The sequence below is a fragment of the Daphnia pulicaria genome, chromosome 1 (assembly GCF_021234035.1).
Source record: "Daphnia pulicaria isolate SC F1-1A chromosome 1, SC_F0-13Bv2, whole genome shotgun sequence".
NCBI classification, from domain to species: domain Eukaryota; kingdom Metazoa; phylum Arthropoda; class Branchiopoda; order Diplostraca; family Daphniidae; genus Daphnia; species Daphnia pulicaria.
The window spans coordinates 1,540,688-1,567,554 of NC_060913.1; the positions used below are offsets into that span (position 1 = coordinate 1,540,688).

Here is a 26,867-nt window from a genome sequence, read left to right on the forward strand (position 1 = left end):
AATGTATTTGTAGAAAGACTATCAAAGAAGCACATTTTGTTTTTTTGAAAAAGCCAAGCATTCATGTTTCTTGTTAAAAATGAAATCTACAATATGACAATGTGAAGATATTCGCAATGCTGTATCCGGAGGAAGTCAACAGAAAGGGGGAAATCAATGATGACTGTGGTTGTTGAAAAAGGTGCTATAACCCCGAAGAGACTTCTTTTGTAGCCAAACGTCAATGACTGTTGTTTTAGGGAAATGAAAAATGACTTGCGCTGGATGGGGAAGAATTCCATAAACACCGGAGGGGAATCTATATAGATTACACCAGAACCTGGAACAGTAGCTCCGGACAGAGGAAGAACATCATGAGCGTGCACCCTACGCTGCAAATGTTGAGTAGATTTAACAGTCATCAGTTAAAGAAGCCATATCGCGAGTGTGCGCTCTTCATTGGACGCTTTAGTTGGTTAATGGAGTCATGAGGCGAAGAAATTGAATTAAAACAACAGTATTCATTCACCATGCGCCCCTGGGTGGGATCGAACCACCAGCCTTCCGGTTAACAGCCGAACGCGCTAGCCAATTGCGCCACAGAGGCATGCTGATTGGTTAACGACACACTCGTCCAGTTCAACAGGCAAACCAAACATTACATTTTTTTAGTGTGGCCAACACTAATAAAATATTGCAGAAACATTGTGGGGCTTCCATAGTGTAGAGGTTATCACGTCGGCTTCACACGCTGAAGGTCCTCAGTTCGATCCTGAGTGGAAGCATCAGTATAACGTTAGGAAATAATAATCGTAAGAGAAAAAGAAATGGAATGGAATTAATAACTTGTAATGTATCTTATCTAGATGACAACTAGACTAGAACAAGTAGACATCTGGAAACTACACACAGACAACCAACCAATCATAGTAATAGTTATCTCACGGTTCCTGGAAAGGAAAAAATGTAGTCAATAAGACTTGGTTCATTACATTGGAATAGAGCGCAATGGCAAGCCTGGCTAGCTCAGTCGGTAGAGCATGAGACTCTTAATCTCTGGGTCGGGGGTTCGACCCCCCCGTTGGGCGTCACATATTTGCAAATAATTGCAGATGAAAGTTAGAAGTTGGGAGACGATCGTTAGTATTTTGTAATCATTTCAGAATAATTCTGTAGCGGATTGTAGTTTCCATAGTGTAGTGGTTATCACGTCGGCCTAACACGCTGAAGGTCCTCAGTTCAATCCTGGGTGGAAACAGGACAATGTATTTGTAGAAAGACTATCAAAGAAGCACATTTTGTTTTTTTGAAAAAGCCAAGCATTCATGTTTCTTGTTAAAAATGAAATCTACAATATGACAATGTGAAGATATTCGCAATGCTGTATCCGGAGGAAGTCAACAGAAAGGGGGAAATCAATGATGACTGTGGTTGTTGAAAAAGGTGCTATAACCCCGAAGAGACTTCTTCTGTAGCCAAACGTCAATGACTGTTGTTTTAGGGAAATGAAAAATGACTTGCGCTGGATGGGGAAGAATTCCATAAACACCGGAGGGGAATCTATATAGATTACACCAGAACCTGGAACAGTAGCTCCGGACAGAGGAAGAACATCATGAGCGTGCACCCTACGCTGCAAATGTTGAGTAGATTTAACAGTCATCAGTTAAAGAAGCCATATCGCGAGTGTGCGCTCTTCATTGGACCCTTCAGTTGGTTAATGGAGTCATGAGGCGAAGAAATTGAATTAAAACAACAGTATTCATTCACCATGCGCCCCTTGGTGGGATCGAACCACCAGCCTTCCGTTTTTTTTTTTTTTTTTAATATTTAAACGATTTATTGTCACGATTAAAATTTAAATTGCTTTACAGATACTTGGGGCATTTACGAGATTTGTGACATAAGTGACTTGCTGTGGCTAAGGAGAAACATAACAAAGAAAAACAAAAAGAACCAATTTCGAGACGGAATTGAAAGAGGACAAATGATTTTGGTGAAAAATATAAAATTTAACAATACGACATCTGGGGGGGATCCAAGAAATTATAATTGTAATGAGAGAACAATGTTGTATAAAGATAAGAAGAAATCTGTTGAGAATTTTGAGAGGGAATATTTATGGATTGGAAGGTGACATCTGGGGAGAATTTTTTGAATGAAGGAGGCTTGACCAGAGAGACTGTATTTCATTGATGGCTGGGGTGAGGTTTTGGCTGCGGGCGGTCCAGACGGTGATGATGTAGGATTGTATGAGTGCCAGTATTTTCTCTTTATTGGGGCCATTTCCAATGTCTCCATTTATTGTTGATTTGAGTGGTTTTTGACATCCAAGTTTCGTTAGTTGAATTCGAAGCCATAAACTGATGTGGACTTTCTCGGAACAGAGTAACATAAGATGGTCATCAGTTTCTTGGCCGCCATTGCATAGAGGACATTGGTCATTTCTAGAAAGTCTGAGGCTTGTGAGGCGCATTTTGGTAGGGAGCTGATTATGGTTGAAATCCCAGACCAGTTCAGCGTTTGTTCCTTTCATTTTGGCCACCCAACGCCAGATGGAAGCCCAGTCGAGGTCTGGTTTCGCAACTTCGGTTCTCCCTGGTTGCCCAAGGTTAGCGATCAGGTGATTGTAGGTGGCGCGGTGATTGGATACGGTTGACGATGTGAAGATGCCAGCTTTAAGTAGATCGGTGATGGTTGAAAGTGTGGTGGTGAAGTATGGATGTGATGAATGGGTTGCATTAAATCTGGGCTGGATGATTTGTTGAAGGAGATTCTTGAGGTGTGGACCCAACCAATAAACGGCTGCAGCTCTCTCAATAGCCTCGGGATGGATTAAAGATTTAAAGATTTGACGGGTGAAAAGAGATTGGAAGAATTGAAAAAGTAAGGTGACTCCAAGTCCACCTTGGAGTCGGGGGCGGATCAAAACATTTAGGGGTGGGTGCTCTCTTCGTTGTGCCCAAAGAAATTTGTTGCATTTTTGTTGGAGGAGAAGGGCTTGGGTTTTGTTGCAAGGGAGTACATGAGCTATATGAACAAGTTGTGATAAGACATGTTGTTTGATGAATAGGACGCGACCATAAAAAGTGAAATGACGGTGTGTGTTTGTGATAAGAATATTTTGTATGATGTTGAACTGTCTTTGCCAATTGTCTCTTACTGTTGTTTTTATTTCAGAAGAAAAAGTAATTCCAAGAATTTTAAAGTTGTCTACTTGAGTTATCCAATCATGTGGCCAAGTACGTTTAGCATGAGTTTGATTGAAATTGCTTCTACGTGGGATCGAACTCCTAACCTCAGGAATCCCAGCCGACGCCGCTACCGTCTGCGCTACTACGGCCTGTGGACATTGATTTAAGGTCCAAGTGCCTAGACCAAGTAATTTTGTCTTCCCCTTGTTAATACGTGCATTTGTCCAGGCACAAAATTCTAGAATAATCTCGCATGCACGACGTACATCTTTCATTGATGAGACAAAAACTACTAGATCATCTACATATGCACGAACTTTGATGCGTTTTCCGTAGTGTTCAATTCCGTCAATACCCCTAGACAAGCAAACTAAAAGCGGTTCAATATAGAGGGCAAACAGATGGACTGACAGAGGGCACCCCTGTCGCACAGATTGTGCATTGTCCACAGTACCGACTATGTCATTACCGTTCAATGGGCATAGTTCAGTTATACTGTACAGCGTTTTCAACCAATCAACAAAGAGGGGGGGATAGCCCATGGCTGTCATTACTTCCCACAGAACGTCTCGATTGACAAGGTCATATGCTTTCTCTAAATCGTACGCGATAATGGCGGCCGGTTTGAGAGAAGATACCTCTTTTGATTTACGACCTGTATTATCAATGACATCTCGGATTAAACACAAGCTGTCAAAGATATAGCGGCCGGGTACACCACCTTTTTGATGTGAGTCTAGAGAGTTTTGAAGAGATTTTCTCAGACGAAAAGCCAATACTGACGCGATTAACTTATAATCGGTATTTAACAAAGAGATTGGTCGGTAATCGGTGATTTTACTCGGTGTTGGGATTTTTGGAACTAATCTTATAGCTGCCCTTCCCTGCGACGGCTGGAGTTTTCTTTTTTCGAGGACGCAATTCATCATTTCCAGAAAATGAACACCAATAACATCCCAAAATTTTATATAAAACTCAAAAGGAATGCCATCTGTACCCGGGGCCTTGTTCTTTTTAGTTGCCTTAAGGGCGTTGTTAATTTCATCTACTGTGAACGGATCTACAAGAAAGTTGCCACTCTCCGGGATCGAACCTAGTACTCCTCGATTCAACGCTTGAGCGTTTAACGACTGAGCTACCACTGATACACCCGAATCGTTTTTAGTGGGTTTTGTACGGGTAAGTGCACCTCTAATCCCTTCTAGAAATTTTCCAGCTAATTGGGTATTGGGGGAGGGCTGGTTCTGAAAAATTCTACTAAAGTGTTCAATTATATCTTGATTAATCTGCTCAGGTTGGGTAATTTTACAGTTATCATTAGTTTTGAGCTGAGTGATCAGAGACTTCTGGAAATTGCTCGTTGACTTGTTCATATGAAAGGTAGATGGCTCTTCTTCGGCTATACTTTGAACGCGTGAACGTATAGCAAATCCCCTCAATGCTTCTCGCTCCCAGGCTAGAAACTCACGTTTCAACTCCATGTAACGCGCATGACTGAAATTTACATTGTTCACGGTTTCTTTTAGTTGATGTTGGAGTAATTTCCTTTTGACTCTCTGATCACAGATTCTCTTTTTACAATAGTTAATTGATAATCGCCTAAGGCTAGGTTTGAAAATAATCTCCCACCAATGGTCTACGTTTTCAATACGGGATGGGTGTTGGGACATTTCTTCAATGAAGACATGTACCAAGTTTATATATTCTTCTTCCTCAAGAATTGATGAGTTAAGTTTCCATAAATTCCTTGACTTGTTTCTCACTACACTAGGAGGGGTGGTGCTGTTTATATACCCTACGATTGGTCTGTGATCCCCGAGTGGTAAGTCGTGCAAATGGATATCAGAAAATTTTACGTGATGGTGGCAATAAATTCGGTCTAATCTAGCCTGGCTAGCCGCACAATTGTACGTCCAACAAGGTTCATTTTTCCGAATTTCTCTCCAGACATCTGTTAATGAAAGGGCTTTTACTAAATCTCGGAGGGGTTCTAGTAATGCTAGTCTAATTTTAGGTGGTGTTGTCTTGCTACTTTTACGGTCATCGATCTCGTCAACGGCATTAAAATCTCCCAATATAATTGCTGGTGCCTTATACTGGGCAACATAAGCCGGAATAGTTTGCCGGAGGAAAGAATCTCTATAACTTTTATTTTGGTCACCAGATGGGGCGTAAATACACACGAAAGCAAGACCCTTTACTTCCATGGCTATCAGCCTCCCCTCCGGTTCAAACAAAATGTTTTTGGCGCTCAGCCCGTGTCGTACTAGGATGGCTGTCCCATGTTGTCTAGGACCGAGATTTGTGTGCATCTGGTAATGTTTAGTAAATACGGTGCTAGAGTGAAATACTACTTCTTGCAAACATATTATATCAAGTTTATGATGTAAAAAGAAATTGAGTATTATTTGAAGTTTGTCAGGTGACGATATTCTGTTGATATTATATGTCGCGATGTTAGTCATGATTAATATTTAAATTTGGGTTTAGAGGGTTGGGTTTTGTTATCGTGGGCTTTTTTCCTTCTAACGGCCTCCATTGCTTTGAGAGTTTTATCTTCTATGGGGGTTGATGGAGTGCCGAGGGGGACGCCCAAGGACTCCTGAGTCTCACTCACATGACTAGCCTCCTGGCTATCAAGTGGGCGTTGTCCTGGCTGAATACTCCTACCAGAAAAAGAAGTGTCTTCATCAGGATTTGAAATCGAAACCACCTCGGTTGCATCCATCTCTTCAAACACCTCGTTATCCATCTGATCTATCGTGGATGGAATTGATGGTACTCCAGGTGAGATTGGAGCGGGTGGAACATCGTTCCCCCCAGAAAGGGCGGGTAAAGAATTAATGTCCACACCCGGTATCAAAACTGGAACCTCTCGAGTCGGAGACCCGAGTTCAACCAACTGAGCTACACCAGATGCAATTTCTTCAGCTACCTCGCCCGAGCCAGAGGAAGAGGCAGTACGACTCCTCTTTTTTGATTGTTTTTGTTGGTCACGGAATTCTCTCGTATGTTTAATTTTCTTTTTCTTAACCGATTTGGACGCAACAGACGAACCTACACAGTTAGTGTCTTCAGCGTCAGAATCGGTGTCAGAAGAAGATTCAGTTCCATCGGTTCTCGAAATTGGATCTTCTGGAGCTCCATCAAGTACGACAACAGTCGACGTCGTTGGCCTCTGGGCTAACTCAGGGAATGAATCAGCGTCAACAGTTGGAGCAATTGGCATTTTCCCGCCACCAATCGGGTCTGTCTCCTTGGGCTTCCTAGCAGTTGTCCTAACTGGCCCACGTTTTGTTAGTACACTACTATAGCTACGTGTTCCAATGGGGCCTTTTGAAATGGTGCTGGGAGTGGTTAAACTACGGGGTTGCTTGGGGCAATTAGCTAAAACATGGGTGGGAGAATCACACATGCGGCATGTCTGCATTTGCCCTGCATAAGACACCATTATTGGTTCCTTGTAGCTTCCAAAAGGTGATATAAGACGGGATGCTCTTGTGGATTTCCATATCCACATTGACAACTCCAGTCTTTATCCCGTTCCACCTTGGAAGCGATCTATCTTGGTACGTGTCCCAAAAAATCCGAGAAATCACTCCATACTCACGCAATCTCTTGTTTAGCAGGCTTAGGTCATCATCGAATTTGAAATGTTGGATTCTAACGCGTACAAGGTTAACTGACCTATCTCTAACTCTAATTCGGACCTCTTTGCCACTAATAACAACAGACTCTTTAGCACTAAATTTATCCAAGAATTCAATGTGGTCTTTGACGGCCTTGAACCCAATTCGGAAAACACAAAAAGCTCGTCCTGGTAGGCGACAAACTGCATCAAAGATGCAATCAGATTCGTTACTACCCTGCTCGAAACATTCGTAGAATTCATGCCTGGTCACTTCAGTATTACCAAAAGAGATTTCGGCAGTACGTGGCCAGACGTCTGGGGATTCCGTTCCCATTTTACCCACAATAAAGAGGGCAAGGAGACGGAAAAAGAAACAATACAAAAAAAATGGAACAAAAAGCAAAATGGCGCTTAACAAACAACAAGAGAAACACGAAAGACAAGCAACAATACAATAAAGAGAACAAAAAAAAGAACAAATAGTTTTTTGACTCACAGCAAGATGTCACACTTGGGAGATCAGTTAGACACGTCTAGTCACAAACGAACGCGCTAGCCAATTGCGCCACAGAGGCATGCTGATTGGTTAACGACACACTCGTCCAGTTCAACAGGCAAACCAAACATTACATTTTTTTAGTGTGGCCAACACTAATAAAATATTGCAGAAACATTGTGGGGCTTCCATAGTGTAGAGGTTATCACGTCGGCTTCACACGCTGAAGGTCCTCAGTTCGATCCTGAGTGGAAGCATCAGTATAACGTTAGGAAATAATAATCGTAAGAGAAAAAGAAATGGAATGGAATTAATAACTTGTAATGTATCTTATCTAGATGACAACTAGACTAGAACAAGTAGACATCTGGAAACTACACACAGACAACCAACCAATCATAGTAATAGTTATCTCACGGTTCCTGGAAAGGAAAAAATGTAGTCAATAAGACTTGGTTCATTACATTGGAATAGAGCGCAATGGCAAGCCTGGCTAGCTCAGTCGGTAGAGCATGAGACTCTTAATCTCAGGGTCGGGGGTTCGAGCCCCCCGTTGGGCGTCACATATTTGCAAATAATTGCAGATGAAAGTTAGAAGTTGGGAGACGATCGTTAGTATTTTGTAATCATTTCAGAATAATTCTGTAGCGGATTGTAGTTTCCATAGTGTAGTGGTTATCACGTCGGCCTAACACGCTGAAGGTCCTCAGTTCAATCCTGGGTGGAAACAGGACAATGTATTTGTAGAAAGACTATCAAAGAAGCACATTTTGTTTTTTTGAAAAAGCCAAGCATTCATGTTTCTTGTTAAAAATGAAATCTACAATATGACAATGTGAAGATATTCGCAATGCTGTATCCGGAGGAAGTCAACAGAAAGGGGGAAATCAATGATGACTGTGGTTGTTGAAAAAGGTGCTATAACCCCGAAGAGACTTCTTTTGTAGCCAAACGTCAATGACTGTTGTTTTAGGGAAATGAAAAATGACTTGCGCTGGATGGGGAAGAATTCCATAAACACCGGAGGGGAATCTATATAGATTACACCAGAACCTGGAACAGTAGCTCCGGACAGAGGAAGAACATCATGAGCGTGCACCCTACGCTGCAAATGTTGAGTAGATTTAACAGTCATCAGTTAAAGAAGCCATATCGCGAGTGTGCGCTCTTCATTGGACGCTTTAGTTGGTTAATGGAGTCATGAGGCGAAGAAATTGAATTAAAACAACAGTATTCATTCACCATGCGCCCCTGGGTGGGATCGAACCACCAGCCTTCCGGTTAACAGCCGAACGCGCTAGCCAATTGCGCCACAGAGGCATGCTGATTGGTTAACGACACACTCGTCCAGTTCAACAGGCAAACCAAACATTACATTTTTTTAGTGTGGCCAACACTAATAAAATATTGCAGAAACATTGTGGGGCTTCCATAGTGTAGAGGTTATCACGTCGGCTTCACACGCTGAAGGTCCTCAGTTCGATCCTGAGTGGAAGCATCAGTATAACGTTAGGAAATAATAATCGTAAGAGAAAAAGAAATGGAATGGAATTAATAACTTGTAATGTATCTTATCTAGATGACAACTAGACTAGAACAAGTAGACATCTGGAAACTACACACAGACAACCAACCAATCATAGTAATAGTTATCTCACGGTTCCTGGAAAGGAAAAAATGTAGTCAATAAGACTTGGTTCATTACATTGGAATAGAGCGCAATGGCAAGCCTGGCTAGCTCAGTCGGTAGAGCATGAGACTCTTAATCTCAGAGTCGGGGGTTCGAGCCCCCCGTTGGGCGTCACATATTTGCAAATAATTGCAGATGAAAGTTAGAAGTTGGGAGACGATCGTTAGTATTTTGTAATCATTTCAGAATAATTCTGTAGCGAATTTTAGTTTCCATAGTGTAGTGGTTATCACGTCGGCCTAACACGCTGAAGGTCCTCAGTTCAATCCTGGGTGGAAACAGGACAATGTATTTGTAGAAAGACTATCAAAGAAGCACATTTTGTTTTTTTGAAAAAGCCAAGCATTCATGTTTCTTGTTAAAAATGAAATCTACAATATGACAATGTGAAGATATTCGCAATGCTGTATCCGGAGGAAGTCAACAGAAAGGGGGAAATCAATGATGACTGTGGTTGTTGAAAAAGCAAGTCTGCACTGGCTTGCTGCACTTGCTTGCCTTGCTGCACTGGCTTGCTGCACTGGCTTGCTGCACTGGCTTGCTGCACTGGCTTGCTGCACTGGCTTGCTGCACTGGCTTGCCTTGCTGCACTGGCTTGCTGCACTGGCTTGCCTTGCTGCACTGGCTTGCTGCACTGGCTTGCCTTGCTGCACTGGCTTGCTGCACTGGCTTGCCTTGCTGCACTGGCTTGCTGCACTGGCTTGCCTTGCTGCACTGGCTTGCTGCACTGGCTTGCCTTGCTGCACTGGCTTGCTGCACTGGCTTGCTGCACTGGCTTGCCTTGCTGCACTGGCTTGCTGCACTGGCTTGCCTTGCTGCACTGGCTTGCTGCACTGGCTTGCCTTGCTGCACTGGCTTGCTGCACTGGCTTGCCTTGCTGCACTGGCTTGCTGCACTGGCTTGCCTTGCTGCACTGGCTTGCTGCACTGGCTTGCCTTGCTGCACTGGCTTGCTGCACTGGCTTGCCTTGCTGCACTGGCTTGCTGCACTGGCTTGCCTTGCTGCACTGGCTTGCTGCACTGGCTTGCCTTGCTGCACTGGCTTGCTGCACTGGCTTGCCTTGCTGCACTGGCTTGCTGCACTGGCTTGCCTTGCTGCACTGGCTTGCTGCACTGGCTTGCCTTGCTGCACTGGCTTGCTGCACTGGCTTGCCTTGCTGCACTGGCTTGCTGCACTGGCTTGCCTTGCTGCACTGGCTTGCTGCACTGGCTTGCCTTGCTGCACTGGCTTGCTGCACTGGCTTGCCTTGCTGCACTGGCTTGCTGCACTGGCTTGCCTTGCTGCACTGGCTTGCCTTGCTGCACTGGCTTGCCTTGCTGCACTGGCTTGCTGCACTGGCTTGCCTTGCTGCACTGGCTTGCTGCACTGGCTTGCCTTGCTGCACTGGCTTGCTGCACTGGCTTGCCTTGCTGCACTGGCTTGCTGCACTGGCTTGCCTTGCTGCACTGGCTTGCTGCACTGGCTTGCCTTGCTGCACTGGCTTGCTGCACTGGCTTGCCTTGCTGCACTGGCTTGCTGCACTGGCTTGCCTTGCTGCACTGGCTTGCTGCACTGGCTTGCCTTGCTGCACTGGCTTGCTGCACTGGCTTGCCTTGCTGCACTGGCTTGCTGCACTGGCTTGCTGCACTGGCTTGCCTTGCTGCACTGGCTTGCTGCACTGGCTTGCTGCACTGGCTTGCTGCACTGGCTTGCCTTGCTGCACTGGCTTGCTGCACTGGCTTGCTGCACTGGCTTGCTGCACTGGCTTGCTGCACTGGCTTGCTGCACTGGCTTGCTGCACTGGCTTGATGCACTGGCTTGCTGCACTGGCTTGCCTTGCTGCACTGGCTTGCTGCACTGGCTTGCTGCACTGGCTTGCTGCACTGGCTTGCTGCACTGGCTTGCTGCACTGGCTTGCTGCACTGGCTTGCTGCACTGGCTTGCTGCACTGGCTTGCTGCACTGGCTTGCTGCACTGGCTTGCCTTGCTGCACTGGCTTGCTGCACTGGCTTGCTGCACTGGCTTGCCTTGCTGCACTGGCTTGCTGCACTGGCTTGCTGCACTGGCTTGCCTTGCTGCACTGGCTTGCTGCACTGGCTTGCTGCACTGGCTTGCCTTGCTGCACTGGCTTGCTGCACTGGCTTGCTGCACTGGCTTGCCTTGCTGCACTGGCTTGCTGCACTGGCTTGCTGCACTGGCTTGCTGCACTGGCTTCTTGGAATTACTTTTTCTTCTGAAACAAAAACCACATTTTAAGATAATTGAAAAAGACAGTTCAACATTATCCAAAATGATCTCATCAAAAACACACACCGTTATTTCACTTTTTATGGTGGCGTTCTATTCACCAAACAACATGTTTTATCCATAACTTGTTCATAAAGTTCACGTACTCCCTCGCAACAAAACTCAAGTCCTTCTCCTCCAACAAAATGCAACAAATTCCTATGGGCACAACAAAGAGAGCACCTACCCCTTAATGTTTTGATCTGCCATCAGATTCAACATTAGATGTCACGTTACTTTTTAAATATTTTTCACTCCCTTTTCACCCGCCAAATTTTCAGATCTTTCATCCATTATGAGGCTATGGAGAGAACTGCAGCTGTTTATTGGTTGGGGTCACATCTCAAGAATCTCCTTCCATAAGTCATTCAACCTAGGTTTAATGCAACCCATTCATCGCATCCATGCTCCACTACCTCACTTTCAACCAAAACACATCTACTTAAAGCAAGCATTTTCACATCTTCAACTGTATTCAATTACCACGCAAGTTACAATCACCTGATCGCTAACATTGGGCAACCAGGGAGAACAGAGATTGAGAAACCGGACCTTGACTGGGCTTCTATTCGGCGGTGAGTGGCCAAAATCAAAGAAATAAACGCCGAACTGGTCTGGAATTTTAACCATAACCAGCTCCCCACCAAAATGCGTCTCAAAAGTCTCAAACTTTCAAACAACGACCAATGCCATGCAATGCCAGCCAAGAAACTGACGACTATATAATTTTACTTTGTACAGAGAAAGTTGACATCAGTTTATGGCTCCGTATTTTATTGACAAAACTCGGATGTCTAAAACCACTGAAATCAGCAATCAATGGAGACGTTGGAAATGGCCCCAGTAAAAAGAAAATACTGGCCCTCATCCAATCCTACATAATCACCGTCTGGACTGCCCGCAGCGAAAACCTCACCTCAGCAATAAACGAAATACAGTCTCTCTGGCAAAGCCTCCTTCATAAAAAAAAACTCTCCCCAGACGTAACCTTCTAAACCCCAAATATTCTTTCTCGAAGTTCTCCATAGATATCTTCCTATCTTCAATTAACAATTTTAATCTTTTAATCTTTTATTAACAAAAAAGAATATCATCACCGCTGTCTTCACGAAGCCAGGAGTCAGTGATGGAGATGGCCCCATGGATCGAGAATGTGAACTACGATATGGTGCTGCAGAGTTGACAGATTTGTCTGTGGAGATCTAACATTTAACAAAGCACAGTGCAGAAACTTCTTGACCGTGAAACCCCTTCTCACCGATTTTCTACCCCTTCTGCAACGTTTTTTAGGGCTACTTGACGCAATGCCTAGGGCTCTTAAGGTAAACAATAGACACCTTGGAAACAGTGGAGGGATAAGCAGAGTTGCGAGCCACGAAAAATTCTTCTGGTTACAGCTGACTTGTTTGGGTCCCGGTATTTCGTGTCCGTGGAACGTGGAACGTGTACCGGTTATTCGTGGAAAATGATCCGTGGAAAGCTTAACTCCGCCCCCAATTCGAGGGAGCCAACTGTTCCTTGAGCGAATATCATCACATTGTCATATTGCTGATTTCATTTTTACAAGGAACTTGAATGCTTGGCTTTTGCAAAAAATCAAATGTGCTTCTGATTGATAGTCTCTCTAAAAATAAATTGCCTAGTTTCCAACCAGGATCGTCTCCCAAATTCTAACTTTCATCCGGCTTATGTTGCCCAGTATAAGGCACCAGCAATTATATTGGGAGATTCTAATGCCGTAAACGAGCTCGATGACCGGAAAAGATTCTTGAGATGTGTACCCAACCAATAAACGGCTGCAGTTCTCTCAATAGCCTCGGAATGGATTAAAGATTTGAAGATTTGACGGGTGAAAAGGGATAGGAAGAATTGAAAAAGTAAGGTGACACCAAGCCCACCTTGAAGTCGGGGGCGGATCAAAACATTTAGGCGTGGGTGCTTTCTTCGTTATGCCCAAAGGAATTTGTTGCATTTTTGTTGGAGGAGAAGGGCTTGGGTTTTGTTGCAAAGTAGTACATGAGCTACATGAACAAGTTGTGATAAGACATGCTGTTTAATGAATAGGACGCGACAGTAAAAAGTGAAATAACGGTGTGTGTTTGTGATGAGAATATTTTTTATGATGTTTAACTGTCTCTGCCATTTTTTTTTTACTGTTGTTTTTATTTCAGAAGAAAAAGTTATACCAAGAATTTTAAAATCTTCTTATTGAGTTATCCAATCATGTGGCCAAGTACGTTTAGAATGTGTTTGATTTAAGTTGCTTCTACTTGGGATCAAACTCCTAACCTCTGGAAACCCAGCCAACAACGCTACTGACTGTACTACTACGGGCTGTAAACATTTATTTACAGTCCAAGTTTCTATACCAAGTAATTTTGTCTTCCCCTTGTTAATACGTGCATTTGTTCAGGCACAAAATTCTAGAATAATCTCGCATGCACGACGTACATCTTTCATTGATGAGACAAAAACTACTAGATCATCTACATATGCACGAACTTTATTGCGTTTTCCGTAGTGTTCAATTCCGTCAATACCCCTAGACAAGCAAACTAAAAGCGGTTCAATATAGAGGGCAAACAGATGGACTGACAGAGGGCACCCCTGTCGCACGGATTGTGCATTGTCCACAGTACCGACTATACCATTACCGTTCAATGGGCATAGTTCAGTTATACTATACAGCGTTTTCAACCAATCAACAAACAGGGGGGGATAGCCCATGGCTGTCATCACTTCTCACAGAACGTCTCGATCGACAAGGCCATATGCTTTCTCTAAATCGTACGCCATAATTGCGGCCAGTTTCAGAGAAGATACCTCTTTTGATTTACGACCTGTATTATCAATGACATCTCGAATTAAACACAAGCTGTCAAAGATATAGCGGCCGGGTACACCACATTTTTTTTGTGAGTCTAGAGAGTTTTGAAGAGATTTTCTCAGACGAAAAGCCAATTATGACGCGATTAACTTGTAATCGGTATTTAACAAAGAGATTGGTCGGTAATCGGTGATTTTACTCGGTTTTGGGATTTTTGGGACTAATCTTATAGGTGCCCTTCCCTGCGACGGCTGGAGTTATCTTTTGTCGAGAACGCAATTTATCATTTCCAGAAAATGAACACCAATAACATCCCAAATTTTTAAATACAACTCAAAATGAATGCCATCTGTACCCGGGGCCTTGTTCTTTATAGTTGCCTTAAGGGCGTTGTTAATTTCATCTACTGTAATCGGAGCAACAAGACAGTTGTCACTCTGCGGGATCGAACCTATCACTCCTCGGTTCAACGCTTGAGCGTTTAACGAAGAGCTACAACTGATAAACCCGAATCGTTGTTTTTAGGATTTGTACGGGTAAGTGCACCTCTAATCCCTTCTAGAAATTTTCCAGCTTATTGGGTATTGGGGAAGGGCTGGTTCTGAAAGATTCTACTAAAATGTTCAATTATTTCTTGGTTAATCTGCTCAGGTTGGGTAATTTTACAGTTATCATTAGTTTTTAGCTGAGTGATCAGAGACTTCTGGAAATTGCTCGTTGAGTTGTTCATATGAAAGGTAGATGGGTCTTCTTCGGCTATACTTTGAACGCGTGAACGTATTGCAAATCCCCTCAATGCTTCTCGCTCCCAGGCTAGAAACTCACGTTTCATTTCCATGTAACGCGCATGATTGAAATTTGCATTTTTCACGCTATCTTTTAGTTGATGTTGGTGTAATTTCCATCAGTATAACGTCAGGAAATAATAATCGTAAGAGAAAAAGAATTTGAATGGAAATAATAACTTTTAATGTATCTTATCTAGATGACAACTAGACTAGAACAAGTAGACATCTGGAAACTACACACAGACAACCAACCAATCATAGTAATAGTTATCTCACGGTTCCTGGAAAGGAAAAAATGTAGTCAATAAGACTTGGTTCATTACATTGGAATAGAGCGCAATGGCAAGCCTGGCTAGCTCAGTCGGTAGAGCATGAGACTCTTAATCTCAGGGTCGGGGGTTCGAGCCCCCCGTTGGGCGTCACATATTTGCAAATAATTGCAGATAAAAGGTAGAAGTTGGGAGACGATCGTTAGTATTTTGTAATCATTTTAGAATAATTCTGTAGCGGATTGTAGTTTCCATAGTGTAGTGGTTATCACGTCGGCCTAACACGCTAAAGGTCCTCAGTTCAATCCTGGGTGGAAACAGGACAATGTATTTGTAGAAAGACTATCAAAGAAGCACATTTTGTTTTTTTGAAAAAGCCAAGCATTCATGTTTCTTGTTAAAAATGAAATCTACAATATGACAATGTGAAGATATTCGCAATGCTGTATCCGGAGGAAGTCAACAGAAAGGGGGAAATCAATGATGACTGTGGTTGTTGAAAAAGGTGCTATAACCCCGAAGAGACTTCTTCTGTAGCCAAACGTCAATGACTGTTGTTTTAGGGAAATGAAAAATGACTTGCGCTGGATGGGGAAGAATTCCATAAACACCGGAGGGGAATCTATATAGATTACACCAGAACCTGGAACAGTAGCTCCGGACAGAGGAAGAACATCATGAGCGTGCACCCTACGCTGCAAATGTTGAGTAGATTTAACAGTCATCAGTTAAAGAAGCCATATCGCGAGTGTGCGCTCTTCATTGGACGCTTTAGTTGGTTAATGGAGTCATGAGGCGAAGAAATTGAATTAAAACAACAGTATTCATTCACCATGCGCCCCTGGGTGGGATCGAACCACCAGCCTTCCGGTTAACAGCCGAACGCGCTAGCCAATTGCGCCACAGAGGCATGCTGATTGGTTAACGACACACTCGTCCAGTTCAACAGGCAAACCAAACATTACATTTTTTTAGTGTGGCCAACACTAATAAAATATTGCAGAAATATTGTGGGGCTTCCATAGTGTAGAGGTTATCACGTCGGCTTCACACGCTGAAGGTCCTCAGTTCGATCCTGAGTGGAAGCATCAGTATAACGTTAGGAAATAATAATCGTAAGAGAAAAAGAAATGGAATGGAATTAATAACTTGTAATGTATCTTATCTAGATGACAACTAGACTAGAACAAGTAGACATCTGGAAACTACACACAGACAACCAACCAATCATAGTAATAGTTATCTCACGGTTCCTGGAAAGGAAAAAATGTAGTCAATAAGACTTGGTTCATTACATTGGAATAGAGCGCAATGGCAAGCCTGGCTAGCTCAGTCGGTAGAGCATGAGACTCTTAATCTCAGGGTCGGGGGTTCGAGCCCCCCGTTGGGCGTCACATATTTGCAAATAATTGCAGATGAAAGTTAGAAGTTGGGAGACGATCGTTAGTATTTTGTAATCATTTCAGAATAATTCTGTTGCGGATTGTAGTTTCCATAGTGTAGTGGTTATCACGTCGGCCTAATACGCTGAAGGTCCTCAGTTCAATCCTGGGTGGAAACAGGAAAATGTATTTGTAGAAAGACTATCAAAGAAGCACATTTTGTTTTTTTGAAAAAGCCAAGCATTCATGTTTCTTGTTAAAAATGAAATCTACAATATGAAAATGTGAAGATATTCGCAATGCTGTATCCGGAGGAAGTCAACAGAAAGGGGGAAATCAATGATGACTGTGGTTGTTGAAAAAGGTGCTATAACCCCGAAGAGACTTCTTCTGTAGCCAAACGTCAATGACTGTTGTTTTAGGGAAATGAAAAATGACTTGCGCTGGATGGGGAAGAATTCCATAAACACCGGAGGGGAATCTATATAGATTACACCAGAACCTGGAACAGTAGCTCCGGACAGAGGAAGAACATCATGAGCGTGCACCCTACGCTGCAAATGTTGAGTAGATTTAACAGTCATCAGTTAAAGAAGCCATATCGCGAGTGTGCGCTCTTCATTGGACGCTTTAGTTGGTTAATGGAGTCATGAGGCGAAGAAATTGAATTAAAACAACAGTATTCATTCACCATGCGCCCCTGGGTGGGATCGAACCACCAGCCTTCCGGTTAACAGCCGAACGCGCTAGCCAATTGCGCCACAGAGGCATGCTGATTGGTTAACGACACACTCGTCCAGTTCAACAGGCAAACCAAACATTACATTTTTTTAGTGTGGCCAACACTAATAAAATATTGCAGAAACATTGTGGGGCTTCCATAGTGTAGAGGTTATCACGTCGGCTTCACACGCTGAAGGTCCTCAGTTCGATCCTGAGTGGAAGCATCAGTATAACGTTAGGAAATAATAATCGTAAGAGAAAAAGAAATGGAATGGAATTAATAACTTGTAATGTATCTTATCTAGATGACAACTAGACTAGAACAAGTAGACATCTGGAAACTACACACAGACAACCAACCAATCATAGTAATAGTTATCTCACGGTTCCTGGAAAGGAAAAAATGTAGTCAATAAGACTTGGTTCATTACATTGGAATAGAGCGCAATGGCAAGCCTGGCTAGCTCAGTCGGTAGAGCATGAGACTCTTAATCTCAGGGTCGGGGGTTCGAGCCCCCCGTTGGGCGTCACATATTTGCAAATAATTGCAGATGAAAGTTAGAAGTTGGGAGACGATCGTTAGTATTTTGTAATCATTTCAGAATAATTCTGTAGCGGATTGTAGTTTCCATAGTGTAGTGGTTATCACGTCGGCCTAATACGCTGAAGGTCCTCAGTTCAATCCTGGGTGGAAACAGGAAAATGTATTTGTAGAAAGACTATCAAAGAAGCACATTTTGTTTTTTTGAAAAAGCCAAGCATTCATGTTTCTTGTTAAAAATGAAATCTACAATATGAAAATGTGAAGATATTCGCAATGCTGTATCCGGAGGAAGTCAACAGAAAGGGGGAAATCAATGATGACTGTGGTTGTTGAAAAAGGTGCTATAACCCCGAAGAGACTTCTTCTGTAGCCAAACGTCAATGACTGTTGTTTTAGGGAAATGAAAAATGACTTGCGCTGGATGGGGAAGAATTCCATAAACACCGGAGGGGAATCTATATAGATTACACCAGAACCTGGAACAGTAGCTCCGGACAGAGGAAGAACATCATGAGCGTGCACCCTACGCTGCAAATGTTGAGTAGATTTAACAGTCATCAGTTAAAGAAGCCATATCGCGAGTGTGCGCTCTTCATTGGACGCTTTAGTAGGTTAATGGAGTCATGAGGCGAAGAAATTGAATTAAAACAACAGTATTCATTCACCATGCGCCCCTGGGTGGGATCGAACCACCAGCCTTCCGGTTAACAGCCGAACGCGCTAGCCAATTGCGCCACAGAGGCATGCTGATTGGTTAACGACACACTCGTCCAGTTCAACAGGCAAACCAAACATTACATTTTTTTAGTGTGGCCAACACTAATAAAATATTGCAGAAACATTGTGGGGCTTCCATAGTGTAGAGGTTATCACGTCGGCTTCACACGCTGAAGATCCTCAGTTCGATCCTGAGTGGAAGCATCAGTATAACGTTAGGAAATAATAATCGTAAGAGAAAAAGAAATGGAATGGAATTAATAACTTGTAATGTATCTTATCTTATCTATCAGGGGATGTGGGGTGTAGTGGACTAGAGCGTCAACACTTTGGAAAAAGGCAATGAGGCTCTGGTTTCGAACCCCAGCTGAACCCGTCATAAAACTGTAAGTAGCGCCCTTGAGGCAGCATGCATAACACAGGATTCTTGATTGCTTTCAAGGATATGACGTTAAATATACTGTGGTGTGTTCAATCACATCTAAATTGGAAACTGAAGGCGCTTTGAGCATATAATGGAAAGGCGCCATATAAATACGTACATTATTATTATTATTATTATTATTATCTAGATGACAACTAGACTAGAACAAGTAGACATCTGGAAACTACACACAGACAACCAACCAATCATAGTAATAGTTATCTCACGGTTCCTGGAAAGGAAAAAATGTAGTCAATAAGACTTGGTTCATTACATTGGAATAGAGCGCAATGGCAAGCCTGGCTAGCTCAGTCGGTAGAGCATGAGACTCTTAATCTCATGGTCGGGGGTTCGAGCCCCCCGTTGGGCGTCACATATTTGCAAATAATTGCAGATGAAAGTTAGAAGTTGGGAGACGATCGTTAGTATTTTGTAATCATTTCAGAATAATTCTGTAGCGGATTGTAGTTTCCATAGTGTAGTGGTTATCACGTCGGCCTAACACGCTGAAGGTCCTCAGTTCAATCCTGGGTGGAAACAGGACAATGTATTTGTAGAAAGACTATCAAAGAAGCACATTTTGTTTTTTTGAAAAAGCCAAGCATTCATGTTTCTTGTTAAAAATGAAATCTACAATATGACAATGTGAAGATATTCGCAATGCTGTATCCGGAGGAAGTCAACAGAAAGGGGGAAATCAATGATGACTGTGGTTGTTGAAAAAGGTGCTATAACCCCGAAGAGACTTCTTCTGTAGCCAAACGTCAATGACTGTTGTTTTAGGGAAATGAAAAATGACTTGCGCTGGATGGGGAAGAATTCCATAAACACCGGAGGGGAATCTATATAGATTACACCAGAACCTGGAACAGTAGCTCCGGACAGAGGAAGAACATCATGAGCGTGCACCCTACGCTGCAAATGTTGAGTAGATTTAACAGTCATCAGTTAAAGAAGCCATATCGCGAGTGTGCGCTCTTCATTGGACGCTTTAGTTGGTTAATGGAGTCATGAGGCGAAGAAATTGAATTAAAACAACAGTATTCATTCACCATGCGCCCCTGGGTGGGATCGAACCACCAGCCTTCCGGTTAACAGCCGAACGCGCTAGCCAATTGCGCCACAGAGGCATGCTGATTGGTTAACGACACACTCGTCCAGTTCAACAGGCAAACCAAACATTACATTTTTTTAGTGTGGCCAACACTAATAAAATATTGCAGAAACATTGTGGGGCTTCCATAGTGTAGAGGTTATCACGTCGGCTTCACACGCTGAAGATCCTCAGTTCGATCCTGAGTGGAAGCATCAGTATAACGTTAGGAAATAATAATCGTAAGAGAAAAAGAAATGGAATGGAATTAATAACTTGTAATGTATCTTATCTAGATGACAACTAGACTAGAACAAGTAGACATCTGGAAACTACACACAGACAACCAACCAATCATAGTAATAGTTATCTCACGGTTCCTGGAAAGGAAAAAATGTAGTCAATAAGACTTGGTTCATTACATTGGAATAGAGCGCAATGGCAAGCCTGGCTAGCTCAGTCGGTAGAGCATGAGACTCTTAATCTCAGGGTCGGGGGTTCGAGCCCCCCGTTGGGCGTCACATATTTGCAAATAATTGCAGATGAAAGTTAGAAGTTGGGAGACGATCGTTAGTATTTTGTAATCATTTCAGAATAATTCTGTAGCGGATTGTAGTTTCCATAGTGTAGTGGTTATCACGTCGGCCTAACACGCTGAAGGTCCTCAGTTCAATCCTGGGTGGAAACAGGAAAATGTATTTGTAGAAAGACTATCAAAGAAGCACATTTTGTTTTTTTGAAAAAGCCAAGCATTCATGTTTCTTGTTAAAAATGAAATCTACAATATGACAATGTGAAGATATTCGCAATGCTGTATCCGGAGGAAGTCAACAGAAAGGGGGGAATCAATGATGACTGTGGTTGTTGAAAAAGGTGCTATAACCCCGAAGAGAGTTCTTTTGTAGCCAAACGTCAATGACTGTTGTTTTAGGGAAATGAAAAATGACTTGCGCTGGATGGGGAAGAATTCCATAAACACCGGAGGGGAATCTATATAGATTACACCAGAACCTGGAACAGTAGCTCCGGACAGAGGAAGAACATCATGAGCGTGCACCCTACGCTGCAAATGTTGAGTAGATTTAACAGTCATCAGTTAAAGAAGCCATATCGCGAGTGTGCGCTCTTCATTGGACGCTTTAGTTGGTTAATGGAGTCATGAGGCGAAGAAATTGAATTAAAACAACAGTATTCATTCACCATGCGCCCCTGGGTGGGATCGAACCACCAGCCTTCCGGTTAACAGCCGAACGCGCTAGCCAATTGCGCCACAGAGGCATGCTGATTGGTTAACGACACACTCGTCCAGTTCAACAGGCAAACCAAACATTACATTTTTTTAGTGTGGCCAACACTAATAAAATATTGCAGAAACATTGTGGGGCTTCCATAGTGTAGAGGTTATCACGTCGGCTTCACACGCTGAAGGTCCTCAGTTCGATCCTGAGTGGAAGCATCAGTATAACGTTAGGAAATAATAATCGTAAGAGAAAAAGAAATGGAATGGAATTAATAACTTGTAATGTATCTTATCTAGATGACAACTAGACTAGAACAAGTAGACATCTGGAAACTACACACAGACAACCAACCAATCATAGTAATAGTTATCTAACGGTTCCTGGAAAGGAAAAAATGTAGTCAATAAGACTTGGTTCATTACATTGGAATGGAGCGCAATGGCAAGCCTGGCTAGCTCAGTCGGTAGAGCATGAGACTCTTAATCTCAGGGTCGGGGGTTCGAGCCCCCGTTGGGCGTCACATATTTGCAAATAATTGCAGATGAAAGTTAGAAGTTGGGAGACGATCGTTAGTATTTTGTAATCATTTCAGAATAATTCTGTAGCGGATTGTAGTTTCCATAGTGTAGTGGTTATCACGTCGGCCTAACACGCTGAAGGTCCTCAGTTCAATCCTGGGTGGAAACAGGACAATGTATTTGTAGAAAGACTATCAAAGAAGCACATTTTGTTTTTTTGAAAAAGCCAAGCATTCATGTTTCTTGTTAAAAATGAAATCTACAATATGACAATGTGAAGATATTCGCAATGCTGTATCCAAAGGAAGTCAACAGAAAGGGGGAAATCAATGATGACTGGCTAGCTGCACTGGCTTGCTGCACTGGCTTGCTGCACTGGCTTGCTGCACTGGCTTGCCTTGCTGCACTGGCTTGCTGCACTGGCTTGCTGCACTGGCTTGCTGCACTGGCTTGCTGCACTGGCTTGCCTTGCTGCACTGGCTTGCTGCACTGGCTTGCTGCACTGGCTTGCTGCACTGGCTTGCCTTGCTGCACTGGCTTGCTGCACTGGCTTGCTGCACTGGCTTGCTGCACTGGCTTGCTGCACTGGCTTGCCTTGCTGCACTGGCTTGCTGCACTGGCTTGCTGCACTGGCTTGCTGCACTGGCTTGCTGCACTGGCTTGCCTTGCTGCACTGGCTTGCTGCACTGGCTTGCTGCACTGGCTTGCTGCACTGGCTTGCCTTGCTGCACTGGCTTGCTGCACTGGCTTGCTGCACTGGCTTGCTGCACTGGCTTGCTGCACTGGCTTGCCTTGCTGCACTGGCTTGCTGCACTGGCTTGCTGCACTGGCTTGCTGCACTGGCTTGCTGCACTGGCTTGCTGCACTGGCTTGCTGCACTGGCTTGCTGCACTGGCTTGCCTTGCTGCACTGGCTTGCTGCACTGGCTTGCTGCACTGGCTTGCTGCACTGGCTTGCTGCACTGGCTTGCCTTGCTGCACTGGCTTGCTGCACTGGCTTGCTGCACTGGCTTGCTGCACTGGCTTGCTGCACTGGCTTGCCTTGCTGCACTGGCTTGCTGCACTGGCTTGCTGCACTGGCTTGCTGCACTGGCTTGCTGCACTGGCTTGCTGCACTGGCTTGCCTTGCTGCACTGGCTTGCTGCACTGGCTTGCTGCACTGGCTTGCTGCACTGGCTTGCCTTGCTGCACTGGCTTGCTGCACTGGCTTGCTGCACTGGCTTGCTGCACTGGCTTGCTGCACTGGCTTGCCTTGCTGCACTGGCTTGCTGCACTGGCTTGCTGCACTGGCTTGCTGCACTGGCTTGCTGCACTGGCTTGCCTTGCTGCACTGGCTTGCTGCACTGGCTTGCTGCACTGGCTTGCTGCACTGGCTTGCCTTGCTGCACTGGCTTGCTGCACTGGCTTGCTGCACTGGCTTGCTGCACTGGCTTGCTGCACTGGCTTGCCTTGCTGCACTGGCTTGCTGCACTGGCTTGCTGCACTGGCTTGCTGCACTGGCTTGCTGCACTGGCTTGCTGCACTGGCTTGCTGCACTGGCTTGCCTTGCTGCACTGGCTTGCTGCACTGGCTTGCTGCACTGGCTTGCTGCACTGGCTTGCTGCACTGGCTTGCCTTGCTGCACTGGCTTGCTGCACTGGCTTGCTGCACTGGCTTGCTGCACTGGCTTGCTGCACTGGCTTGCCTTGCTGCACTGGCTTGCTGCACTGGCTTGCTGCACTGGCTTGCTGCACTGGCTTGCTGCACTGGCTTGCCTTGCTGCACTGGCTTGCTGCACTGGCTTGCTGCACTGGCTTGCTGCACTGGCTTGCTGCACTGGCTTGCCTTGCTGCACTGGCTTGCTGCACTGGCTTGCTGCACTGGCTTGCTGCACTGGCTTGCTGCACTGGCTTGCTGCAATGGCTTGCTGCACTGGCTTGCTGCACTGGCTTGCTGCACTGGCTTGCCTTGCTGCACTGGCTTGCTGCACTGGCTTGCTGCACTGGCTTGCTGCATTGGCTTGCTGCACTGGCTTGCCTTGCTGCACTGGCTTGCTGCACTGGCTTGCTGCACTGGCTTGCTGCACTGGCTTGCTGCACTGGCTTGCCTTGCTGCACTGGCTTGCTGCACTGGCTTGCTGCACTGGCTTGCTGCACTGGCTTGCTGCACTGGCTTGCCTTGCTGCACTGGCTTGCTGCACTGAATTGCTGCACTGGCTTGCTGCACTGGCTTGCCTTGCTGCACTGGCTTGCTGCACTGGCTTGCTGCACCTGGCTTGCTGCACTGGCTTGCTGCACTGGCTTGCTGCACTGGCTTGCCTTGCTGCACTGGCTTGCTGCACTGGCTTGCTGCACTGGCTTGCTGCACTGGCTTGCTGCACTGGCTTGCCTTGCTGCACTGGCTTGCTGCACTGGCTTGCTGCACTGCTTGCTGCAGCTGGCTTGCTGCACTGGCTTGGCCTTGCTGCACTGGCTTGTGCACTGGCTTGCTGCACTGGCTTGCTGCACTGGCTTGCCTTGCTGCACTGGCTTGCTGCACCTGGCTTGCTGCACTGGCTTGCTGCACTGGCTTGCTGCACTGGCTTGCCTTGCTGCATCTGGCTTGCTGCACTGGCTTGCTGCACTGCTTGCTGCACTGGCTTGCTGCACTGGCTTGCCTTGCCTGCACTGGCTTGCTGCACTGGCTTGCTGCACTGGCTTGCTGCACTGGCTTGCCTGCACTGGCTTGCCTTGCTGCACTGGCTTGCTGCACTGGCTTGCTGCACTGGCTTGCTGCACTGGCTTGCTGCACTGGCTTGCCCTTGCTGCACTGGCTTGCTGCAAGGCTTGCTGCACTGGCTTGCTGCACTGGCTTGCTGCACTGGCTTGCCTTGCTGCACTGGCTTGCTGCACTGGCTTGCTGCACTGGCTTGCTGCATTGGCTTGCTGCACTGCCTTGCTGCACTGGCTTGCTGCACTGGCTTGCTGCACTGGCTTGCTGCACTGGCTTGCTGCACTGGCTTGCCTTGCTGCATCCGGCTTGCTGCACTGGCTTGCTGCACTGGCTTGCTGCACTGGCTTGCTGCACTGGCTTGCCTTGCTGCACTGGCTTGCTGCACTGGCTTGCTGCACTGGCTTGCTGCACTGGCTTGCTGCACTGGCTTGCCTTGCTGCACTGCTTCTGCACTGGCTTGCTGCACTGGCTTGCTGCACTGGCTTGCCTTGCTGCACTGGCTTGCTGCACTGGCTTGCTGCACTGGTTTGCTGCACTGGCTTGCTGCACTCGGCTTGCCTTGCTGCACTGGCTTGCTGCACTGGCTTGCTGCACTGGCTTGCTGCACCTGGCTTGCTGCACTGGCTTGCTGCACTCGGCTTGCTGCACTGGCTTGCTGCACTGGCTTGCCTTGCTGCACCTGGCTTGCTGCACTGGCTTGCTGCACTGGCTTGCTGCACTGCTTGCTGCACTGGCTTGCCTGCTGCACCTGGCTTGCTGCACTGGCTTGCTGCACCTGGCTTGCTGCACTGGCTTGCCTTGCTGCACTGGCTTGCTGCACTGCTTGCTGCACTGGCTTGCTGCACTGGCTTGCTGCACTGCTTGCCTTGCTGCACTGGCTTGCTGCACTGGCTTGCTGCACTGGCTTGCTGCACTGGCTTGCTGCACTGGCTTGCCTTGCTGCACTGGCTTGCTGCACTGGCTTGCTGCACTGGCTTGCTTGCACTGGCTTGCTGCACTGGCTTGCCTTGGCTGCACTGGCTTGCTGCACTGGCTTGCTGCACTGGCTTGCTGCACTGGCTTGCTGCACCTGGCTTGCCTTGCTGCACTGGCTTGCTGCAGCTGGCTTGCTGCACTGGCTTGCTGCACTGGCTTGCTGCACTGGCTTGCCTTGCTGCACCTGGCTGCTGCACTGGCTTGCTGCACTGGCTTGCTGCACTGGCTTGCTGCACTGGCTTGCCTTGCTGCACTGGCTTGCTGCACTGGCTTGCTGCACTGGCTTGCTGCACTGTGCTTGCTGCACTGGCTTGCCTTGCTGCACTGGCTTGCTGCACTGGCTTGCTGCAACTGGCTTGCTGCACTGGCTTGCTGCACTGGCTTGCCTTGCTGCACTGGCTTGCTGCACTGGCTTGCTGCACTGGCTTGCTGCACTGGCTTGCTGCACTGGCTTGCCTTGCTGCACTGGCTTGCTGCACTGGCTTGCTGCACTGGCTTGCTGCACTGGCTTGCCTTGCTTGCCCTGTGCTGCACTGGCTTGCCTGCACTGGCTTGCTTGCACTGGCTTGCTGCACTGGCTTGCTGCACCTGGCTTGCCCTTGCTGCACTGGCTTGCTGCACTGGCTTGCTGCACTGGCTTGCTGCACTGGCTTGCTGCACTGGCTTGCCTTGCTGCACTGGCTTGCTGCACTGGCTTGCTGCACTGGCTTGCTGCACTTGCTTGCTGCACTGCTTGCTGCACTGGCTTGCTGCACTGGCTTGCTGCACTGGCTTGCTGCACTGGCTTGCTGCACTGCTTGCCTGCTGCTGCACTGGCTTGCTGCACTGGCTTGCTGCACTGGCTTGCTGCACTGGCTTGCCTTGCTGCACTGGCTTGCTGCACTGGCTTGCTGCACTGGCTTGCTGCACTGGCTTCTTGCTGCACTGGCTTGCTGCACTGGCTTGCCTTGCCACTGGCTTGCTGCACTGGCTTGCTGCACTGGCTTGCTGCACTGGCTTGCTGCACTGGCTTGCTGCACTGGCTTGCCTTGCTGCACTGGCTTGCTGCACCTGGCTTGCTGCACTGGCTTGCTGCACTGGCTTGCTGCACTGGCTTGCTGCACTGGCTTGCTGCACTGGCTTGCTGCACTGGCTTGCTGCACTGGCTTGCCTGCACTGGCTTGCCTTGCTGCACTGGCTTGCTGCTGGCCTTGGCTTGCTGCACCTGGCTTGCTGCTTGCTGCACTGGCTGCTGCACTGGCTTGCTGCACTGGCTTGCAGCTGCTGCTTGCTGCACTGGCTTGCTGCACTGGCTTGCCTGCACTGGCTTGCTGCACTGGCTTGCCTTGCTGCACTGGCTTGCTGCACTGCTTGCTTCTGCAACTGCTTGCTGCACTGGCTTGCTGCAACTGCTTGCTTGCTGCACTGGCTTGCTGCACTGG

At 46.2% G+C, this 26,867-nt stretch overlaps 30 non-coding genes across 30 annotated transcripts; 23 read left to right on the forward strand and 7 right to left on the reverse strand.

Annotated features, from left to right (window-relative positions):
* Positions 1-512: 512 nt before the first annotated feature.
* Trnan-guu lies at positions 513-586 on the reverse strand. Its single transcript has one exon. It is a non-coding gene; the product is annotated as a tRNA-Asn (tRNA).
* A 105-nt stretch (positions 587-691) lies between these two features.
* Positions 692-764, forward strand: Trnav-cac. Its single transcript has one exon. It is a non-coding gene; the product is annotated as a tRNA-Val (tRNA).
* A 230-nt stretch (positions 765-994) lies between these two features.
* On the forward strand, positions 995-1,067 carry Trnak-cuu. Its single transcript has one exon. It is a non-coding gene; the product is annotated as a tRNA-Lys (tRNA).
* Positions 1,068-1,164: 97 nt separating this feature from the next.
* Trnav-aac lies at positions 1,165-1,237 on the forward strand. Its single transcript has one exon. It is a non-coding gene; the product is annotated as a tRNA-Val (tRNA).
* A 6,247-nt stretch (positions 1,238-7,484) lies between these two features.
* On the forward strand, positions 7,485-7,557 carry Trnav-cac. The gene has a single exon. It is a non-coding gene; the product is annotated as a tRNA-Val (tRNA).
* A 230-nt stretch (positions 7,558-7,787) lies between these two features.
* Trnak-cuu lies at positions 7,788-7,860 on the forward strand. The gene has a single exon. It is a non-coding gene; the product is annotated as a tRNA-Lys (tRNA).
* Positions 7,861-7,957: 97 nt separating this feature from the next.
* Trnav-aac lies at positions 7,958-8,030 on the forward strand. Its single transcript has one exon. It is a non-coding gene; the product is annotated as a tRNA-Val (tRNA).
* Positions 8,031-8,546: 516 nt separating this feature from the next.
* Positions 8,547-8,620, reverse strand: Trnan-guu. The gene has a single exon. It is a non-coding gene; the product is annotated as a tRNA-Asn (tRNA).
* Positions 8,621-8,725: 105 nt separating this feature from the next.
* On the forward strand, positions 8,726-8,798 carry Trnav-cac. Its single transcript has one exon. It is a non-coding gene; the product is annotated as a tRNA-Val (tRNA).
* Positions 8,799-9,028: 230 nt separating this feature from the next.
* Trnak-cuu lies at positions 9,029-9,101 on the forward strand. The gene has a single exon. It is a non-coding gene; the product is annotated as a tRNA-Lys (tRNA).
* Positions 9,102-9,198: 97 nt separating this feature from the next.
* On the forward strand, positions 9,199-9,271 carry Trnav-aac. The gene has a single exon. It is a non-coding gene; the product is annotated as a tRNA-Val (tRNA).
* A 5,945-nt stretch (positions 9,272-15,216) lies between these two features.
* Trnak-cuu lies at positions 15,217-15,289 on the forward strand. The gene has a single exon. It is a non-coding gene; the product is annotated as a tRNA-Lys (tRNA).
* A 97-nt stretch (positions 15,290-15,386) lies between these two features.
* On the forward strand, positions 15,387-15,459 carry Trnav-aac. Its single transcript has one exon. It is a non-coding gene; the product is annotated as a tRNA-Val (tRNA).
* A 516-nt stretch (positions 15,460-15,975) lies between these two features.
* On the reverse strand, positions 15,976-16,049 carry Trnan-guu. Its single transcript has one exon. It is a non-coding gene; the product is annotated as a tRNA-Asn (tRNA).
* A 105-nt stretch (positions 16,050-16,154) lies between these two features.
* Positions 16,155-16,227, forward strand: Trnav-cac. The gene has a single exon. It is a non-coding gene; the product is annotated as a tRNA-Val (tRNA).
* Positions 16,228-16,457: 230 nt separating this feature from the next.
* On the forward strand, positions 16,458-16,530 carry Trnak-cuu. The gene has a single exon. It is a non-coding gene; the product is annotated as a tRNA-Lys (tRNA).
* Positions 16,531-17,216: 686 nt separating this feature from the next.
* Positions 17,217-17,290, reverse strand: Trnan-guu. The gene has a single exon. It is a non-coding gene; the product is annotated as a tRNA-Asn (tRNA).
* A 105-nt stretch (positions 17,291-17,395) lies between these two features.
* Positions 17,396-17,468, forward strand: Trnav-cac. Its single transcript has one exon. It is a non-coding gene; the product is annotated as a tRNA-Val (tRNA).
* Positions 17,469-17,698: 230 nt separating this feature from the next.
* Positions 17,699-17,771, forward strand: Trnak-cuu. Its single transcript has one exon. It is a non-coding gene; the product is annotated as a tRNA-Lys (tRNA).
* A 686-nt stretch (positions 17,772-18,457) lies between these two features.
* On the reverse strand, positions 18,458-18,531 carry Trnan-guu. The gene has a single exon. It is a non-coding gene; the product is annotated as a tRNA-Asn (tRNA).
* Positions 18,532-18,636: 105 nt separating this feature from the next.
* On the forward strand, positions 18,637-18,709 carry Trnav-cac. Its single transcript has one exon. It is a non-coding gene; the product is annotated as a tRNA-Val (tRNA).
* A 517-nt stretch (positions 18,710-19,226) lies between these two features.
* Trnak-cuu lies at positions 19,227-19,299 on the forward strand. Its single transcript has one exon. It is a non-coding gene; the product is annotated as a tRNA-Lys (tRNA).
* A 97-nt stretch (positions 19,300-19,396) lies between these two features.
* Trnav-aac lies at positions 19,397-19,469 on the forward strand. Its single transcript has one exon. It is a non-coding gene; the product is annotated as a tRNA-Val (tRNA).
* A 516-nt stretch (positions 19,470-19,985) lies between these two features.
* Positions 19,986-20,059, reverse strand: Trnan-guu. The gene has a single exon. It is a non-coding gene; the product is annotated as a tRNA-Asn (tRNA).
* A 105-nt stretch (positions 20,060-20,164) lies between these two features.
* Trnav-cac lies at positions 20,165-20,237 on the forward strand. Its single transcript has one exon. It is a non-coding gene; the product is annotated as a tRNA-Val (tRNA).
* Positions 20,238-20,467: 230 nt separating this feature from the next.
* Trnak-cuu lies at positions 20,468-20,540 on the forward strand. The gene has a single exon. It is a non-coding gene; the product is annotated as a tRNA-Lys (tRNA).
* Positions 20,541-20,637: 97 nt separating this feature from the next.
* Trnav-aac lies at positions 20,638-20,710 on the forward strand. The gene has a single exon. It is a non-coding gene; the product is annotated as a tRNA-Val (tRNA).
* A 516-nt stretch (positions 20,711-21,226) lies between these two features.
* Trnan-guu lies at positions 21,227-21,300 on the reverse strand. The gene has a single exon. It is a non-coding gene; the product is annotated as a tRNA-Asn (tRNA).
* Positions 21,301-21,405: 105 nt separating this feature from the next.
* On the forward strand, positions 21,406-21,478 carry Trnav-cac. The gene has a single exon. It is a non-coding gene; the product is annotated as a tRNA-Val (tRNA).
* A 399-nt stretch (positions 21,479-21,877) lies between these two features.
* Positions 21,878-21,950, forward strand: Trnav-aac. The gene has a single exon. It is a non-coding gene; the product is annotated as a tRNA-Val (tRNA).
* The last annotated feature ends 4,917 nt before the right edge of the window (positions 21,951-26,867 follow it).